Here is a 20,851-nt window from a genome sequence, read left to right as displayed (position 1 = left end):
AATAATTATTTCAATGATTCCTACTCAAACATCTGGGGTACAACTAAATTTAAATGAGCGGGTACGAGGGTCTGGTTTTGTGGGAGGAGTTGCACGCTGCACGGGATTGGTCAGACCGGGTGGTTGGGTAGAAAGAAAAGGCGGCAAAATTGAGGAGTCAAATGAGGAGTGTATTTCTGACCCTGGGAGGAGGTTTTTTTTTTTTCACCTTATATCATATTTTGTCAGAAAGTTTTTCCTGCATGTTGGGGGGAGGGGGGGTGAGGAGGTGTAACCTCTAGAGAATCAACCAATGGGAGGGAGCGGGAGGGGTGAATGAGTGGGTGAGTGAGAGAGAGAGAGACACACACGCACACACACACACACACACACACACACACACACACGTATGGGTGGTACGTATTCGTTTAAGACTCGGAAGTTTTATTTACTTTAATCACTTGAATATTTCACAATTACATATTTTTTTTAAGTCAATAAAAGTATTTTGAGGATCCCTCATTGTGTTTTAATTTATTTTCATATAATATTGTCACATCAGAAATCATATAATAATAATAATAATAACAATAATAATAATAATTATATATATATATATATATATATATATATATATATATATATATATATATATATATAATTATTATATATATATATATATATATATATATATATATATATATATATATATATGGAGGGTCAAAACAAATCAAGCAATAAATCATTTTTTTGACAGTTTGTAAATTCCATTACTCTCTCTTAGGGTTTCTAGGTTTATATGGAGGCTCTGCAAGAATAGCAAAGTGTGATCAGTTATAAGTAATGAGGGTTCAGGGCTGTTATGTATTTTGTACATTTAGCTTTAGATTTTATACTACAGAACTGATGGATTTACAATTTGTACAAGCAGAAATGTTCAGTTTCCTGTGTGTCAGTTTGCTGTGTGTCAGTGGTGGTAATACAACAGCTTAGTCTGAGGCTACAGGGCTCTGTAGGTGCAGTGTTTCCTTTCTGAAGCAAGCAAATTGCCTTTTCTTTTAAATACAAATCAATCATTTTCTGTGAGATAATCAAATAATTGCAGATACAAAGAGGTGGGACTTAATACTGTGAATCATGTCCAAAAAAAAAAAGGTCACCACCTGGATTTAACTAAGCAAATAGGTAAGAGCCTCCCATTGGATAATTACTGCATAGGTGATTATGTTTCAGCTGGAAACAAGTTATTTAATCCTAACTGATGCAGTGAGTACCTTCTCAGTTGTTAAACAACCATGTCGAAAGACACATCCTGTGGTCGTGGAAAAGATGTTAATCTGTTTCAGAAGTGTCAAATTATTGGCATACATCAAGCAGAGAAAACATCTAAGGAGATGCTGAAACTACTAGAATCAGGTTAAGAATTGGCCAATGCCTTATTAAAAAGTGAAAGGACAGTGGGGAAACATCATCTTCGAAGAAGGAATGTGGTCAGAAAGAAATCTTGAATGATCATGCTCGGCGATCACTTAAATGTGTAGTGAAATCAAATCATAGAAAAACAACAGTAGAACTCATGGATATGTTTAATAGTGAAAGTAGGAGCATTTACACACACACAATGCGAAGTGAACTCAAGGGATTGGGACTAAACAGCTGTGTAGCCTTAAGAAAACCACTTGTCAGTGAGGCTAACCGGCAAAAATGGCTTCAGTTTGCTAGGGAGCATAAATATTGGACTCTGGAGCAATGGAAGAAGGTCATTTGGTCTGATGAGTCTAGATTTACCCTGTTCCAGAGTGATGGGTGCATCAGGATAAGAAGAGAGGCGGCTGAAATGATGCATCCATCATGCCTAGTGCCTACCGTACAAGCCTGTGGGGGCAGTGCTATGATCTGGGGTTGCTGGAGTTGGTCAGGTTTAGGTTCAACAACGTTATGTGCCCAAAGAATGAGGTCAGCTGACTATCTGAATATACTGAATGACCAGGTTATTCCATCAATGGATTTTTTTCTTCCCTGATGGCATGGGCATATTCCAAGATGACAATGCCAGGATTCATCAGGCTCAAATTGTGAAAGAGTGGTTCACCAGCATGAGACATCATTTTCCCACATGGATTGGCCACCACAGAGTCCAGACCTGAACCCCATTGAGAATTTTTGGGATGTGCTGGAGAAGACTTTGCACAGTGGTCCAAATCTCACATCATCAATACAAGATCTTGGGGAAAAATTGATGCAACTCTGGACAGAAATAAATGTTGTGACTTGCTTGTGGAAATGATGTCACAGCGAACGCATGCCATAATCAAAGCTAAAGGCGGCCCAATGAAATATTAGAGTGTGTGACCTTTTTTTTGGTCAGGCAGTGTATTTTCTCAATGATTCTTGAAACTTGGTGCTCAAACAACCAGAGCTGAAATCTAAATGTCTTTATATGCCTCATGTCAGCCACAATTCCAGGGTGTTTATATTCTAAAAGAAACACCTAGTATGTCCACAGTTAGAAAGTACAGCCTATCTGTGGCGATGAATATTTTGTGTTAGAGATCCACTATTTTATCACTGGTCAGTTTCTGACCACATGACCCAGGCACCTTGGACTAAATATGGGGAGATTAAAATAAAGCATAAACAGAACGTCATATTTTAGGTCTGTGATCTATTAGTGTTGCATCAGTGGGTTCAGATTCATATTTTAGATGAGAATAGCATTCCATATTTGACTAGTTGACTGTATTTTTATTCATAGTATGATAGTTATTGGTACAGACCAGCCACTAAGGGTAGTCAACATTTCATGCATACTATAAATATACAAGAGGTTGGTTTACCTGTTACTTTGAGTTGGACCTCTATAAGATGATGACTGCTAATGCAACACCTGTACTGTCCCCAGTCCTCTTTAGTCAGACCAGATATGAACAGAGAAAAATTTCCTGGAGCAGTAACCAGCTGAATTCTATCAGTGTAACGGTTTGTCTGGTCAGTTGACTAGATGACTTTAGATTCTTTATAAAAAACATTTTTTAAAAACTCCATCTGACAGTCTTTGGCTCGGCCAGCAGTTCAGTTTAAGATCTTCATCAGTTTTATTAAAATATGAATGGATTATAAAAATCTTGTATTTGTATTTGCACGTACTCATTCAAGGTTACCCAGCACTAAAGTCTCCACTAGGTGGAGCTACTGAGAAAGAAATACAGTAGGGATACTGTGACGGTGGCATTTTGCATCAGTGACAATGTGTATCCTTGTTAAACCTTCGCTGATTTATTACTTTTGTTTTTTAATGCCTTATCTTATTTTCACAAAACAGATTAAATGTATTACTGCACAAAATCACACCACCAATGAGCATTCATCTTTGACTTTTTGATATGAAGCATTATCTAGTGCTCGAGTCACCTGTTCTTGCACTGCTCTGTCACTTTGTTTTATTATTACAGACGAGTGCAGCACATCAGAGCGATCCTGGAGAAACGCTGGCATGTGAACTCATGCAGGATTTATCCTTAAAGAGCAGCTCTGATCCAGACAGAGTGAGACACTGAAGCTTCAAATCATAACCTTTAACCCTTTAATCCTTTAAATCATGTACTCAAAGTAGACTACAAAATATTTTTTAAATAATGCTATAAGGTATTACAAGTGCCCATAAAGACTTGATGGATGCAAAATGTTCTGAACATTCATAATGTGTTAAGTGCTTTGTATGAAAGGTCTTCCCTTTTCTTATTTATAATGTGCTATGTCTATTTATAATCACTTAATCATGTAAATTGCCTTTTACTTTAAATTATTAATTCCTAATTTAATTTTGCATTGTATTATTTAAATTGTTCAACTTTCATTTATTTTCCTTTTTCATTTTTGCAAATAAGATGATAGATCCCAGGATGTAATAAGCTTTAATATTCATTCTATTCCCTGTAAAGCTCTTTATAAACTGGGTTTAAGAAAGTGCTGTACAAGTTTACAGTTTACAGTTTTTGTGCACAGTTTACATTTTCTGACTACCATATTTGTGTAAGTGGGTTCATTGTAAATCTGCAAGTGATTTGAACTACACTAATGTTATAACTCTAATTATTGGTTTGCCCAGATAAACACTTCCTGCGTCCTGCCTCTTTCCTGGGGTTGGTGAACCTTTGTTCGCCCCCGTGTGTGTGTGTGTGTGTGTGTGTGTGTGTGTGTGTGTGTGTGTGTGTGTGTGTGTGTGTGTTTATCCGTATGGCTATGCCCTCCCTGTGTTTCACACCTGCTCCTTATTGTGTGTCATTAGTATGCATGTATATAAGTCTTGTGTCTGAGTATAAGTATTGTCGATGTTTAAACCCGGTTAGCCTGCTAACCACTTAGATGTCTTTTGTGTATCACAATAAATGTTTGTTGTGTGTAACATGACTCTTCCTCGCATCCTGCTTTACCTCCTCGCATCACAAAAGCAGGCCTTAAAAAATGGAGCTCTGCAGCCATCACTTGTTGAAGCAGTGTGAACTGAAACTGTGACTAACAGCTCAAAGAAAACTAATCATTCACCATTCTATGAATTTCACAAAACAAGCGTACATAAATTTAGCTATAAACTTATGGAGTTTCTAACTGAGACTCCAGCACCTGCCATACCTACATAATCTCCATCTTAAACAGACATAAGCAGTGTGCAGATAATACATTAGCATTTATCAAACTCCGCCCACCAATGACATCACCACATCTGGGCGATGCTGCTGAATTTGCAAGTTCATGTGTTTTAGCACACACACTCTACAACACCAACAAACTGTCCTCGTCCACCATTCAGGTCACTGGGAAACTTTCCCACACAGGTGATTTGAAAGAAACAGGTCATAGTGTTAATGATTCAGTAAATTTCACTAACAAGCTTGAGCTACATTTAGCCTAGCATGTTGCTACCTTGCTAATAGCTTACATCTTAAGGTTTGGAGTGGAAATCGCAGATGTGAAGTTTGATTGCACATTATGTTCATCAGCCTTCACACTTAGGCTACCGTGTACTCTCCGTATGACTGCGTACAGTGAACTGTAATGTGTATGGGGTGATTTGGGATGAAAACACATACCATTACACTCCTAATATTTATATTTTAGTATAACTATATTGGTAATAATGTCATATAAAGCTGTAGCAAGCCAACTGCCTCAGCTACAACAGCAAAAAAAATTCACTTTGCAGAACCTTTTCAACGCAGCTCTACTGCCCTAAGCAACCACCTTCTATGACCAGCCTACATATGAACCCTTTCACACCAAGAACTGGACCAGAGTCACCTGTTTGGAATAAAAGGTGATTTTCACATTTGGTGTTTTTGCTCAAGTCTGAGTGAGACCGTATCCATGTCACTGATCTGGTTTCACACTGTACAATTCTGCAGAACCATCTGCTTTACTTTGGAGTTCAACCCCGGTCCTAAAGAGAAACTAACAGACAGTGACATCCAACTGCTGTCAGTGAACTGCACCACACACACCTTCATGATGTATATGGTTATCAGTGGGTATAAACAGAAACCACAACTCTCTGTCCTGCTTTGGCTCTTTATTTACGAAACAGCAATAGACTCTCACAGTGGAAGTGATGCGTACAGACAACGGACGACATTTGATTATAAAATGACCTGCTTAACATAAAAATGTGCTACAATTTAAAGATTAAATATCCAAAAATGCTTCAACAGAGATACACAAATAAAATGAAGAAAAAGCATTCTGCTGAAAAAATCTATAATGTAATAAAACATAATAAATTGTTTTTATTATTGTACAGACATATGATACTTGTAGGAAATGATACTTGTAGGAGTCACAATTATAGTTGCAGACTGAGAAAATTTTAATTGATGTTTATAGCGTTTAACATTTAGATTTAGTAGTTAGCCTCCTTTCCCAAGTAGAAGATGAAATCAAGAGGAATAAAACCCAAGTACTCTGGTTCTTGGAGTGGCTACACTGTAATGTTATCAGTCTTAGTCCTGCCCCTGTCACTGTTAGTCCTCCCCCTACAATTCCTAACTTATGCCAGTCTGAAACCACACCTGGAGTAACTAATTAGCAGTTAATTAGCAATTACCAATAGATACAGCAAATTATACAAAGACAGCACTGAAACCAAGACAGAAGAACATAACAGTTCATTGGCTAGATACCATACAATAAAAGTCCCTGTGTGTGTGGATGTGGATAGATATGTATGTATGTATGTATGTATGTATATATGTATGTGTGTGTGTGTGTGTGTGTGTGTGTGTGTGTGTGTGTGCACGTATACTCGTGTGTGAATTTAAGTTTGTTAATTTAGTTTGATCCTGGCGTATTCTGTATTATCTCCATTATCCATTTCTCTGGGTGCTGGTCTGGTGGTGTTAATATGGGCTACAGTAGAATACATCACATCATCCTGCAGAAAATATCACAATTACAAAATGTTAACACACATACATACAGAATAATGCACACACTGTTGTGTGGTTATTAATACATAACATATTGAAAAAATATGTTGCATTTATACAACAGTAAAATACATTATAATACAATACTTGGGTTTATAATAAACTACATTACAGTGTTCCTGTAGAAAACCAAACAAGGCAAATGAGACAACTTATGTACACATTAAAACACATCCACATATGCAAATGTGTTTACACCTAGACCCCTGCTCTATACCTACACATAATAGGCTTCCATTTAATCTGATTTATATTCATTCACAAACATGTAATCAATCACTAGCCACTATAAAAAGGAATAACCAGCATTCACCTGAAGTCAGTCTTTACTGTAATATGTGCACCTATCTTACAGGTGTGCACCACTGTTTATTGGGTGACCACTGGAGCACTGCTGAGTGGATCCTACCTGGATGGTGGACCACTGTCAAGAAACAAGTGTCTCTGCAGTGGTAGTGTCTTTAGGGCATGTATGAGTGTGTAACAAGAACAGCAGTGTGTCTGGAGTTTTTAAACAAGCCTGAGGAACTACACGCAGCTAGAAGATAATGATGTAGTGTAAAGGTGATCCTAATAAAGTGGCTGAGGAGAGTAACCACCTACATACATCACCTGCCCTTTTTAAATACAAATGATAAATGTACGTGGATCACTTTTTCTTTAATTAATGAGTTTTTACTGGCGAGATCTCGAAAATTAGTCAGACCGAAGGTTTCTTGCCTCGTTCTGGTGCCACTTAAAGGGATGGGTCGGCACAAAATAAAATGTTCATTATTTTCCCTTATACCAGATGGCCAGGATAACCCTGTTTGAATGATGCAGTGCCCATCATCTCTAGCAGAGCCACATGCTGCAAAAGTCTTAAGTGAATAACTGTCATGCTGGTGAACCACAGCACATTAGACAAATAACAGTTAAACTACAGAATATTAAACAAATAATAACTGCTCTGTTAAACTACAGAATATTAAACAAATAATAACTGCTCTGCTGAACTACTGCATATTGGATGATGTCAAACTGTTCATCACAATTTAGTATTCGGAATCAACTGTGTGCATAGAGACTGTAGTGAAGTTCTCTGTGTACACAAGAACCCTTAAAGTTCTTCTATACTCTCAGATACACACAACCTCTCACCAGTACCTGCATGACTTTTTCATTGGGTTTAACATTCATGCAGAAACAGTCAGATTCCTGATCCAAGCTTTGGCACTGTAGAACAGATCTGTGTACTGAATCAGAGTTCACTGATATTATAACATGGATGTGTGACACTCACCTGTGTCTGCTGATCTCTCCTCTGTCCTGTTTGTCCCTCTCTGCTCACCGTCTGTTCACATCTCTGAACTACAAAATGAACTCAGTGTGAGATGGATGTGGATAGATATGTATGTATGTATGTATGTAAGTATGTATGTATGTATGTATGTATATATGTATGTGTATGTGTGTGTGTGTGTGTGTGTGTGTGTGTGTACCTCTGTATCTCCAGCAGATGACTCCTCCTAATCCCATCAACAGCAGTAAACCCCCCACACCAGCTAAGATGACATGACGTGTGTATACTGGAGAATTGTCTGCATTTCCTGCATGTGGGAATGTAGGAAGCAGAATTAAAATTTGATGTGTTATTTGTCACTTTTAATATTATATTGTATGAATTTCATAACAAGCATTCAATGCAAATGTTTTTTTGGCACAAAAACAAAGAGGATGGAGCATGAATGAGTCTCTGTATTGCTACAATCTGAAATTACAAATTTTGGCATTATACTTGACTGAGAGTTGACAATATTGATATTGATTAATATTGATAATATTATTAGTAATTAATAAAAGTTGACATTGTCAATGTCATTAAGACTACATTTGTTCTCGGAAAAAAACCTTTAACCATTTTCAAATGTTATTGTAGTAGTAGGTTTAGAATGAAGCTGTTGGACTTGTTTTGTCAGTGTGCGCTTGAGTTCCAGGCATTTGTTAGTGTCTCTCTCTCTCTCTCTCTCTCTCTCTCTCTCTCTCTCTCTTTCCCTCATTCCCGGCATAGCTGCCCACTTCACCTCCTGTAACATCTCTGTTGTACTGGAACTGACAATCTTTCTTTCTTGTCCTACCTATCCCAGTGTCTGCCTTTGTCTGTCCCCATTCCTGTCTTTGTAACTGTCCCAATCCCAGCTGTGGTTCGGGTTCCTGTTATCCCGTATCCCGTGCTCCTACTCTCAGCCGGGCTCCCGTCCATCCCACTGCCCAAGCTGGAACCCAGTCGTCTCCTGTCCAGCCTGCTGTCAGGTCTCTGGTTGTGGTACAAAGTCCTGTTTCCACCCCTCACCCGATGGACTTGCCCCTTTTTTTCCTCCTTTCCCACCTGTCCTTGTCCAGGTTCTCCAGACCCTGCTGTGTGACGCCGGGCTCGGGCTCCCTTGTCAACTGTTATGCACGTCAGGAGCCCCGTGTTAAGGAGGGTGTGGGTGCTACTGTAACACCCCTCACCACCATCACACAGGAGCCCCGTGTTAAGGGGGGTGTGGGTGCTACTGTAACACCCCTCACCACCATCACACAGGAGCCCCGTGTTAAGGGGGGTGTGGGTGCTACTGTAACACCCCTCACCACCATCACACAGGAGCCCCGTGTTAAGGGGGGTGTGGGTGCTACTGTAACACCTCTCACCACCATCACACAGGAGCCCAGTGTTAAGGAGGGTGTGGGTGCTACTGTAACACCCCTCACCACCATCACACAGGAGCCCCGTGTTAAGGGGGGTGTGGGTGCTACTGTAACACCCCTCACCACCATCACACAGGAGCCCCGTGTTAAGGGGGGTGTGGGGGCTACTGTAACACCTCTCACCACCATCCTCCTCCCCATGTGCTCCTTTGTTTGTTTTTATTCCTCCACATGCTTTGTGTGGTTCATGCCCTCACACAGGGGTCCTGTGTTTCCCCTTTCACTTACCCCCGTCGCCTGGGTCTAGTCTCACCCTCATTATTTACCCTATAAAGCCCAATCCTGTACAACCACTAATGTGTTATTTTGCCTTAATCGCTTGTATGACATTGTGTATGCAACATTAGCACAGTAAGTTCATGTGCGCTTTCATTTTCATTAAAAACAAAAACGCATCAAACCAGGCTAAGTCACGCTTGCATCCTGCCCCACACTCGTTAAACCAATGCGTGTTACCTCCATTGGAAGTGGATGGACTGAATGTCTTATAACCTTTTGGAGACGTCATTGTAGTAGTAGGTTTAGTTGAAGCTGTTGGACTTGATGTGTCAGTGTCCACTGGAGAAGGATTTACAGGTTTATATGGAGCCTCTGCAAGAATAGAAAAGTGTGATCAATTATAAGTAATGAGGGTTCAGGGCTGTTATGTATTTAACATGTTTAGATTTTGTACTACAGAACTGATGTATGTACAGTTTGGCCAAGCAGACGTGTTCAGTTCTCTGTGTGTCAGTGGTGGTGATACGTTGACTAAGTCTGAAGCTGCAGGGCTCTGTAGGTGCAGTGTGTCCTTCAGTCATTTTCTGAGAGTGAATGAATTAGGGGCTCCTGGGTCGAGTCTCTCTCTCTCTCTCTCTCTCTCTCTCTCTCTCTCTCTCTCTCTCTCTGTGTTCATTTCAGTTCAGTAAGCTTTATTGGCATGAGCATATACCACTATAGTATTCTAGTATTGCCAAAGCGGTATTACAACATGAACATTACACAACATTACAACCTTTGCAATTATGGAAATTAAGAATTCTGTTACGATAAAGAACTTGAAGAACTGTAATTGTTCTGAAATAATAATAATTGGAAGAAGTAAAAGGGAAGAAGTGAAAAGAAAGGAAAAAAAAACTAATAAGGATGGAAAATAATAAATACTTATTAAAAATAAATAGTTAGGTAACTTTTATAAACTGTGTGTGTGTGTGTGTGTGTGTGTGTGTGTGTGTGTGTGTGTGTGTGTGTGTGTGTGTGTGTGTGTGTTTGGGTGGGTTAATCACTGTCCCTCATCTTATGGGAGGCAGATATGCATCACCCAGCTAAAGCGCTGCTTTCCTTCTTTTCGCCCAGTAGGATGGGCAGTTTGTCAGTGTTAGACAGACACTTAAAGTTGGGGTGGATCGTCTCAGATTTTGTAAAGTAAATTTGCCATATTTGGATGAATTTTTCACATTCAGTGAGGAAGTGCAGCTCTGTCTCTACAGTGTCATATTTACATTGCTGACAGAGTCTCTGTTCTCTGGGCAGCCATGACATTTATATCGGCTGGTTTGGACGGCCAGGCTGTGTTCTCTGAGTCTGGACTTTGTCAACGTGGTTCTGTGTTTAATGTCAGTCACTGTGTACAGGTCGTCTGCTACAGTGTACTGACGTTTTAGGGCCAGATAACGTTGCATTTTGCTTTGTGCTTGTGTTTGTGTTCCAGTGGGTGATGTAGTTTAGTTTGTGAAGTGTAATAATTTGGTTTGGTCTGTTTGTACTTCGGACTGGTCCTGATGTGTTAGTGTTAGTGTGTGTTAATGAACAGCACCAGCTGTGAGAGGAGACTCTTCTCTGCTCTTATTTTTCTTTTTCTTTCTATCTCTCCCTCTCCCCCTCCCTCCTTCTCTCTCCATTTATCCCTTTCTCTCTCTCTCTCTCTCTTTTTGGGAGTGAATGAATTAGGGGCTCCTGGGTCGAGTCTCTTCCTCTCTCTCTCTCTCTCTCTCTCTCTCTCTCTCTCTCTCTCTCCCTCTCTCTCTCCCTCTTTCTCTCTCTCTCTCTCTCTCTCTCTCTCTCTCTCTCTCCCTCTCTCTCTCCCTCTTTCTCTTTCTCCCCCTCTCTCTAGAGCAAATGAGAACAGTAGTAACTAAATAAGGAAACTAAACAAGTCGTGTGTAATATGGGTATATAACTGACTAGAATCTAAACAGGACAGAAGACAAGAGTCATTAACTACAGGCATGAAATACAAATACAAACAGAAGCTGTAACTAGAAACAGACAGAAGTAGAACTGCAGATCCTGCTGCTGGATAGATTTTTTGTTTTATGTAGTACAGTAGTTATTGATACAGACCAGTCGCTATATGCAGTCAACAACATTTCATACATTAAATATACAAGAGGTTGGTTAACCTGTTACTTGGAGTTTGACCTCTACAAGATGATGACTGCTGATGCGACACCTGTACTGTCCCCCGTCCTCTTTAGTCAGACCAGATATGAATAGAGAGAAATTTCCTGGAGCAGCAACCAGCTTAATTCTATCAGTGTAACGGTTTGTCTGGTCAGTTGGGTAGATGACATTAGATTCTTCTATAAAACTCCATCTGATGGTTTTTGGCTCGGCCAGCAGTTCAGTGCAGTAACAGGGCAGCAGGACAGACCCTCCCACGTATCCACTCAGCACTGTGGGAGGATTCACAACATCCTTGCAGACTAGAGAGAGCAGAAACACTGACATGTTACACTACTGTTATGAAGTAACCTGTACAACCAGTGACATTATTCTGTGAACCATCATATGAAGACAAAACAAATCCATTTGTGAAATGTTTAACATCCTTTTGTTACAGAATTTATGCAAGTTTATGCTCTCTGTCACATGCATTAAAATATAAATGGATTAGAAGAATCTTGTAGAGTCAGTGGTTCTAGCCCATCTGGTCTATTACACAGTTAGTGTTAACCATCCTCCAACTCCAGTCATGGTCATTGTCTGACCACTGAACCACTGCTGGCTGGATATCTTTCACTGTCAGAACACTCTCAACCTACCAGTAGCACTGAATCCAGTAACACTGCTGTACCTGAACCACTCATACCAGCACAACACCCACTACCAAGCCTCCAGCACTGTAGTGGGATTGATGTGTGGAGAATGGTTCAGTATCCACATATACTGGGACATCTGTGGTCAGAAACTGACCAGTGATGTCCTGGGTGCAGGGTGACACACAAACTGTGTAAGACACCAGGTGGACACAGTCTGTAATTATACCTACACATTCACTTATTAGAGGTACTGAAAGTGTTCAGTGAGGGCAGGTGAAATGTATGTTAGTTGTGTTTAACTCTTCTAGACTGGTGACAGAGGATGTCTGGTGACTAATATCTGAGGATAATGTGGTCCACATGTTAGATAGATAAATATGTAATGGTGTTTCTCTATTTTTAAATGTCCTGTTTTTGAATTTTAGTAAAATGTGATGTATGTGTGTCTAATAAAGTGTGTGGTGAATGTATTTATATTACATTTATATGTATGTTTGAAAAGCGAAGTTCATGATGGAGATCCACCAGGCGAAATCTACTTAGGAGATTTTAATTTGTCTGTGTTTCTGAATAATATTTTACCTGAAACATAAAGTTTGATGTCTTTGTGTTTATTCCCTTTAGATTGACACCTGTAGTCTCCCTCATCAGTGTGCGCTTGAGTTCCAGGCATTTGTTAGTGTCTCTCTCTCTCTCTCTATCTATCTCTATCTCTCTCTCTCTTTCCCTCATTCCCGGCCTAGCCACCCACTTCACCTCCTGTAACATCTCTGTTGTACTGGAATTGACAATCTTTCATTGTTATTCTACCAATCCCAGTGTCTGCCTTTGTCTGTTCCCATTCATATCTTTGTAACTGTCCCAATCCCAGCTGTGGTTTGGGTTCCTGTTATCCCGTATCCTGTGCTCCTACTCTCAGCCGGGCTCCCGTCCATCCCGCTGCCCAAGCTGGAACCCACTCGTCCCTTGTCCAGCCTGCTGTCAGGTCTCTGGTTGTGGTACAAAGTCCTGTTTCCACCCCTCACCCGATGGACTTTCCCCTTTTTTTTCCTCCTTTCCCACCTGTCCTTGTCCAGATTCCCCAGACCCTGCTGTGTGATGCCGGGCTCGGGCTCCCTTGTCAACTGTTATGCACGTCAGGAGCCCCGTGTTAAGGAGGGTGTGGGTGCTACTGTAACACCCCTCACCACCATCACACAGGAGCCCCGTGTTAAGGGGGGTGTGGGTGCTACTGTAACACCCCTCACCACCATCACACAGGAGCCCCGTGTTAAGGAGGGTGTGGGTGCTACTGTAACACCCCTCACCACCATCACACAGGAGCCCCGTGTTAAGGGGGGTGTGGGTGCTACTGTAACACCCCTCACCACCATCACACAGGAGCCCCGTGTTAAGGGGGGTGTGGGTGCTACTGTAACACCTCTCACCACCATCACACAGGAGCCCCGTGTTAAGGAGGGTGTGGGTGCTACTGTAACACCCCTCACCACCATCACACAGGAGCCCCGTGTTAAGGAGGGTGTGGGTGCTACTGTAACACCTCTCACCACCATCACACAGGAGCCCCGTGTTAAGGGGGGTGTGGGTGCTACTGTAACACCCCTCACCACCATCACACAGGAGCCCCGTGTTAAGGAGGGTGTGGGTGCTACTGTAACACCCCTCACCACCATCACACAGGAGCCCCGTGTTAAGGGGGGTGTGGGTGCTACTGTAACACCTCTCACCACCATCCTCCTCCCCATGTGCTCCTTTGTTTGTTTTTGTTCCTCCACATGCTTTGTGTTGTTCATGCCCTCACACAGGGGTCCTGTGTTTCCCCTTTCACTTACCCCCGTCACCTGGGTCTAGTCTCACCCTCATTATTTACCCTATAAAGCCCAATCCAGTACAACCCCTAATGTGTTATTTTGCCTTAATCGCTTGTATGACATTGTGTATGCAACATTAGCACAGTACGTTCATGTGCGCTTTCATTTTCATTAAAAACAAAAACGCATCAAACCAGGCTAAGTCACGCTTGCATCCTGCCCCACACTCGTTAAACCAATGTGTGTTACCTCCATTGGTAGTTGATGGACTGAATGTCTTATAACCTTTTGGAGACGTCATTGTAGTAGTAGGTTTAGTTGAAGCTGTTGGACTTGATGTGTCAGTGTCCACTGGAGAAGGATTTACAGGTTTATATGGAGCCTCTGCAAGAATAGAAAAGTGTGATCAATTATAAGTAATGAGGGTTCAGGGCTGTTATGTATTTAACATGTTTAGATTTTGTACTACAGAACTGATGTATGTACAGTTTGGCCAAGCAGACGTGTTCAGTTCTCTGTGTGTCAGTGGTGGTGATACGTTGACTAAGTCTGAAGCTGCAGGGCTCTGTAGGTGCAGTGTGTCCTTCAGTCATTTTCTGAGAGTGAATGAATTAGGGGCTCCTGGGTCGAGTCTCTCTCTCTCTCTCTCTCTCTCTCTCTCTCTCTCTCTCTCTCTCTCTCTCTCTCTCTCTCTCTCTGTGTTCATTTCAGTTCAGTAAGCTTTATTGGCATGACCATATACCACTATAGTATTCTAGTATTGCCAAAGCGGTATTACAACATGAACATTACACAACATTACAACCTTTGCAATTATGGAAATTAAGAATTCTGTTACGATAAAGAACTTGAAGAACTGTAATTGTTCTGAAATAATAATAATTGGAAGAAGTAAAAGGGAAGAAGTGAAAAGAAAGGAAAAAAAAAACTAATAAGGATGGAAAATAATAAATACTTATTAAAAATAAATAGTTAGGTAACTTTTATAAACTGTGTGTGTGTGTGTGTGTGTGTGTGTGTGTGTGTGTGTGTGTGTGTGTGTTTGGGTGGGTTAGTCACTGACCCTCATCTTATGGCAGGCAGATATGCATCACCCAGCTAAAGCGCTGCTTTCCTTCTTTTCGCCCAGTAGGATGGGCAGTTTGTCAGTGTTAGACAGACACTTAAAGTTGGGGTGGATCGTCTCAGATTTTGTAAAGTAAATTTGCCATATTTGGATGAATTTTTCACATTCAGTGAGGAAGTGCAGCTCTGTCTCTACAGTGTCATATTTACATTGCTGACAGAGTCTCTGTTCTCTGGGCAGCCATGACATTTATATCGGCTGGTTTGGACGGCCAGGCTGTGTTCTCTGAGTCTGGACTTTGTCAACGTGGTTCTGTGTTTAATGTCAGTCACTGTGTACAGGTCGTCTGCTACAGTGTACTGACGTTTTAGGGCCAGATAACGTTGCATTTTGCTTTGTGCTTGTGTTTGTGTTCCAGTGGGTGATGTAGTTTAGTTTGTGAAGTGTAATAATTTGGTTTGGTCTGTTTGTACTTCGGACTGGTCCTGATGTGTTAGTGTTAGTGTGTGTTAATGAACAGCACCAGCTGTGAGAGGAGACTCTTCTCTGCTCTTATTTTTCTTTTTCTTTCTATCTCTCCCTCTCCCCCTCCCTCCTTCTCTCTCCATTTATCCCTTTCTCTCTCTCTCTCTCTCTCTTTTTGGGAGTGAATGAATTAGGGGCTCCTGGGTCGAGTCTCTTCCTCTCTCTCTCTCTCTCTCTCTCTCTCTCTCTCTCTCTCCCTCTCTCTCTCCCTCTTTCTCTCTCTCTCTCTCTCTCTCTCTCTCTCTCCCTCTCTCTCTCCCTCTTTCTCTTTCTCCCCCTCTCTCTAGAGCAAATGAGAACAGTAGTAACTAAATAAGGAAACTAAACAAGTCGTGTGTAATATGGGTATATAACTGACTAGAATCTAAACAGGACAGAAGACAAGAGTCATTAACTACAGGCATGAAATACAAATACAAACAGAAGCTGTAACTAGAAACAGACAGAAGTAGAACTGCAGATCCTGCTGCTGGATAGATTTTTTGTTTTATGTAGTACAGTAGTTATTGATACAGACCAGTCGCTATATGCAGTCAACAACATTTCATACATTAAATATACAAGAGGTTGGTTAACCTGTTACTTGGAGTTTGACCTCTACAAGATGATGACTGCTGATGCGACACCTGTACTGTCCCCCGTCCTCTTTAGTCAGACCAGATATGAATAGAGAGAAATTTCCTGGAGCAGCAACCAGCTTAATTCTATCAGTGTAACGGTTTGTCTGGTCAGTTGGGTAGATGACATTAGATTCTTCTATAAAACTCCATCTGACGGTTTTTGGCTTGGCCAGCAGTTCAGTGCAGTAACAGGGCAGCAGGACAGACCCTCCCACGTATCCACTCAGCACTATGGGAGGATTCACAACATCCTTGCAGACTAGAGAGAGCAGAAACACTGACATGTTACACTACTGTTATGAAGTAACCTGTACAACCAGTGACATTATTCTGTGAACCATCATATGAAGACAAAACAAATCCATTTGTGAAATGTTTAACATCCTTTTGTTACAGAATTTATGCAAGTTTATGCTCTCTGTCACATGCATTAAAATATAAATGGATTAGAAGAATCTTGTAGAGTCAGTGGTTCTAGCCCATCTGGTCTATTACACAGTTAGTGTTAACCATCCTCCAACTCCAGTCATGGTCATTGTCTGACCACTGAACCACTGCTGGCTGGATATCTTTCACTGTCAGAACACTCTCAACCTACCAGTAGCACTGAATCCAGTAACACTGCTGTACCTGAACCACTCATACCAGCACAACACCCACTACCAAGCCTCCAGCACTGTAGTGGGATTGATGTGTGGAGAATGGTTCAGTATCCACATATACTGGGACATCTGTGGTCAGAAACTGACCAGTGATGTCCTGGGTGCAGGGTGACACACAAACTGTGTAAGACACCAGGTGGACACAGTCTGTAATTATACCTACACATTCACTTATTAGAGGTACTGAAAGTGTTCAGTGAGGGCAGGTGAAATGTATGTTAGTTGTGTTTAACTCTTCTAGACTGGTGACAGAGGATGTCTGGTGACTAATATCTAAGGATAATGTGGTCCACATGTTAGATAGATAAATATGTAATGGTGTTTCTCTATTTTTAAATGTCCTGTTTTTGAATTTTAGTAAAATGTGATGTATGTGTGTCTAATAAAGTGTGTGGTGAATGTATTTATATTACATTTATATGTATGTTTGAAAAGCGAAGTTCATGATGGAGATCCACCAGGCGAAATCTACTTAGGAGATTTTAATTTGTCTGTGTTTCTGAATAATATTTTACCTGAAACATAAAGTTTGATGTCTTTGTGTTTATTCCCTTTAGATTGACACCTGTAGTCTCCCTCATCCTCCTCAGTCAGGTGTGATATGAGTAGAGAGAGATTTCCTGGAGCGTGAGCAGTACCCAGCTGAAGTCTGTTTCTGTACTGTTCACTCTCACTGGAGAGGTCTGTATAACTGGAGTTTTGGTGTTTCTGCCAGGTGAAACTCTCAGGTCTGATTTGTGGGTCTGTGCAGGAACAGGGCAGTAGTACTGAGTCTCCTGCGTATGCAGTGATGTCTGTGATCTTCTGATGTTCCAGTATACAGCCTGCAGAAACACACCAGTAGAAGACCTTCACTATCAATCCCCTCATGTACATGTCCCAACATTTGAGTTTCATCTCTTTACTCTTTTCATCTCTTTTCTCTTTAACATGGCTTAACTATCTCAAGCACACAGAGATTTGTGATTGTTCAGAGTAACATTTACTATACAACCATGTACTGACTACTTACTTTACTCTGATTATTATGCTCTAGTCTGAGCACTGAATCCGATATGCATGGGTTATATGTAATTAGATATAACTGCACCACAATGACACATTGTGTTCAAGGTTTGGTTTACAACTGAAAGCAGCCCAATAACCAAATCTTAAATTCTACCTTACATGTTCAGGTAATATACAACACACACACGCGCACACACACACACACACACACACACACACACACACACATACATACACACGCACAATTTTATTCTCACCACCTACTTTATTAGAAACAGTAACATCACCCATTGGCACTAGTGTCCACATGTGCCTTTAAAGTGCCTTTTATACGTGGTCAGAGATGTCGTCTCTAACTGAACTCCTATAGATGTTTTCAGTGTTTCTTATAAAGTAGCTACTGAGTAGATATTTGATGATCTACAGAAGTAGAGAGAAGGTAACACTCACCATCAGCAGCATGGAGCACAAGGAGCAGATAAACACACACCTGCATTCTTACTGAGTTACACACACACTACACACAGCTACAGCAGGACTGCTGATACACACCATACACACACTCTTCAGAACTACACTCTACTGAATAATATGACAACTACAGTTATAGTGGAGAGGAAGTGCATTCAGATGAAGTTCTGACCAACGTCTATCCCCAACACAGACACACATAAGTAAGAATGACAACATTCTCACTCACATATATAGTGATCCTGTAGGGTTTAATACATTGTCATTTGGTATGTCCTCTTTCTTCTTTATCAGTCAGTGATCTAGCAGATAGTTTCACATCATCAGTGAGAACGTCATCATTGTAACTTGAACGTTTCAGTCCGTTGTCATAGAGACAAAATGTGATTGCCAGTGGGAGTGACCTAAAATGACCTCCCTCAGTGCTGTTTGGTCAGTTCATTTCTCTATAACACCCAAACTACTTCAACGGGTCAAAGGGATCTTTTCTATTACTAATGAAAATAGCAGGTGAAGCTAAACCTGCCATATTATGAGCAGAGTTCACTAAAGCCCTGCTGGTGGAGACTGAAGAGCTAGACTGCAGTGGAGAGGGGCCTAAAACAGGCTGCATGAGGCTTTAGAACAAGAAGACTTTAACAGATGATTAAAGGAGTATTTTACTTTCAGAGCATTTTTATTACCCACAATGCAGTCCATGAGAACTTAGTGAGGATTTGTTCCATTCATGTTCAAATTGAGTACTGGATCTTTCCATATTTGGTGGGCAATTTGTCTGCATGATTGATGTCTTGTGCTTAGTAGCCAAAACTGGAGCCGGCATTGTAAGAATATCATTCCACCTCTAGGAATGTGAACTCTACTCACACCACAGATGTACTGTTGCTTTCAGCATCTACATATTACCAAAGGCCTGTTCCTGTTAGTTTTACTCTTAAAATGTGAAAAGAAACATCTTGCATGAGTTCACTCTTAATCTAATCTAATTAGTCAATGGCAGGTAAATTGTGTCTAATAGTCTATCTGTCTGCCTCCTGATTACTCACTACCGGAAGCAAATTTCCACATTTTTTGCATTCTTGTCTGTTCAAGTGAATGAACTTTTTTGCCAGGCAGATTTTACTCATGTGCGGTGTGACTGACACTTTACACTGAAAATTCAGTGTCTGATGCTGCCTTTAAATTTAACCTAAATAGGGGATGAACAGTGACCACACATTTATTCAGTGGTCTTGGATCTGGAAGCATATTGGTCAGCACTTCCATAGACATTACAGAAAATTCTAATTTAAAAGCAAACTTACAAGACTTTGTACATAAATGCTTCATGAACTACAAATTCCATAACGCACTCATAAAGGTAGCTGAGAAATGTACACACTGAGAGAGACTGAGCTACAACTTCATTTATCATGACATGATTTTCTTGGTTGAAATGACATAGTATAACATATTCATATATGTAGGCCAAACTCTCATCTATGAAGTCTTGTTCTTGTTTGCCCCAACTGCTGTGGTCATCTGTGGTCTCTTGCATACATATTGTTATTTATCAGTTGTTATTCAGGACTGCAAATCACTCTTCTATGAGCTGTGGGTTCCTCTTGGATGTGGTATGACAGGGATGCTGCTCGTATGTGGTCACTCTTTGATTGGTCAGTGGTGGACAAACTCTGCTGTTGAACAATCAAGATCAGACTAAAGAAATTCTGAACCGTGTGGCGTTAATGCTGGAGCAGAGCTGAGAGTGGAGCTGGAGCAGAGTTGATGGGCTGAAGAGGTACATTTGGAGAAATCTCTCCCTTAGGCTTGTTCTTGTTCTCTCTCTCCCTCCCTCCCATTCCTGCCCTGGCCACCCACTTCATCTTCTGTCATATCCATGTTCTCTCTCTCTCTCTCTCTCTCTCTCTCTCTCTCTCAATGATCTGCACACTGTGCAGTTTTCAGAACGATAATGTGAAGCGGAGGCAGGACTTGACGCACATGTGTAAACGAAATTCTTTATTTCCAAAACAGGTAGACATAACGTCAAACGTTACTAAATGATGCAAACTAAACGGAACACCACAAAATGGCAGAAGAACGATCTAAGAACTGTGCAGAAACCAAAGAGTGATATAACGTTTGATACTAAGGCATCGAAACTCAGATCACACAGCGTCGCGGAGCTTGTATCAGTTTGTCGCGTCTACAGACCGGAGCATTCCCCGTTTCCCAGGCAACCTAGTAACTTCCGGGTTTCGTCATTCTCTATGGGTCCCTGTCTCCTCCCCTTTGTCTCCAGCTGTTTCTAATTTATCACTGATTATAGTCTTATAAAACCCCGTCCCTACGTGTCTTGTTCGTCTGCTATTGTTTCTCATCGCGCCTTTGTTAATATGGTTCTCTCGGTTGTTGGTTAGTTCGCGACGGCGTTAGTTGCGCTTTGTCATGGTAAGAGTGTTTGTCTTTCATTTAGTTTGTGATAAGAACCTGTGTTG

The 20,851-nt window shown here is 41.0% G+C and overlaps 1 protein-coding gene and 1 long non-coding RNA gene across 2 annotated transcripts in view; one reads left to right on the top strand and one right to left on the bottom strand.

The window, feature by feature from the left end:
• Nucleotides 1-20,851, top strand: part of LOC145653184 (matrix remodeling-associated protein 8-like) — a 100,771-nt gene that overhangs the window by 30,880 nt on the left and 49,040 nt on the right. The gene's annotated exons all lie outside the window — the stretch shown is intronic.
• On the bottom strand, nucleotides 5,538-8,700 carry LOC145660347 (uncharacterized). Its single transcript, XR_014126608.1, has 3 exons — nucleotides 7,940-8,700; nucleotides 7,741-7,808; nucleotides 5,538-6,403 (listed from the first exon to the last, which is right to left on the bottom strand). It is a non-coding gene; the product is annotated as an uncharacterized LOC145660347 (long non-coding RNA).

This window comes from Electrophorus electricus, chromosome 2 (assembly GCF_041902795.1).
Source record: "Electrophorus electricus isolate QZ-2024a chromosome 2, ASM4190279v1, whole genome shotgun sequence".
Classification (NCBI taxonomy): domain Eukaryota; kingdom Metazoa; phylum Chordata; class Actinopteri; order Gymnotiformes; family Gymnotidae; genus Electrophorus; species Electrophorus electricus.
The sequence above is the reverse complement of the archived record's forward strand: the minus strand, read 5'-3'. Positions and strand labels throughout refer to the sequence as shown.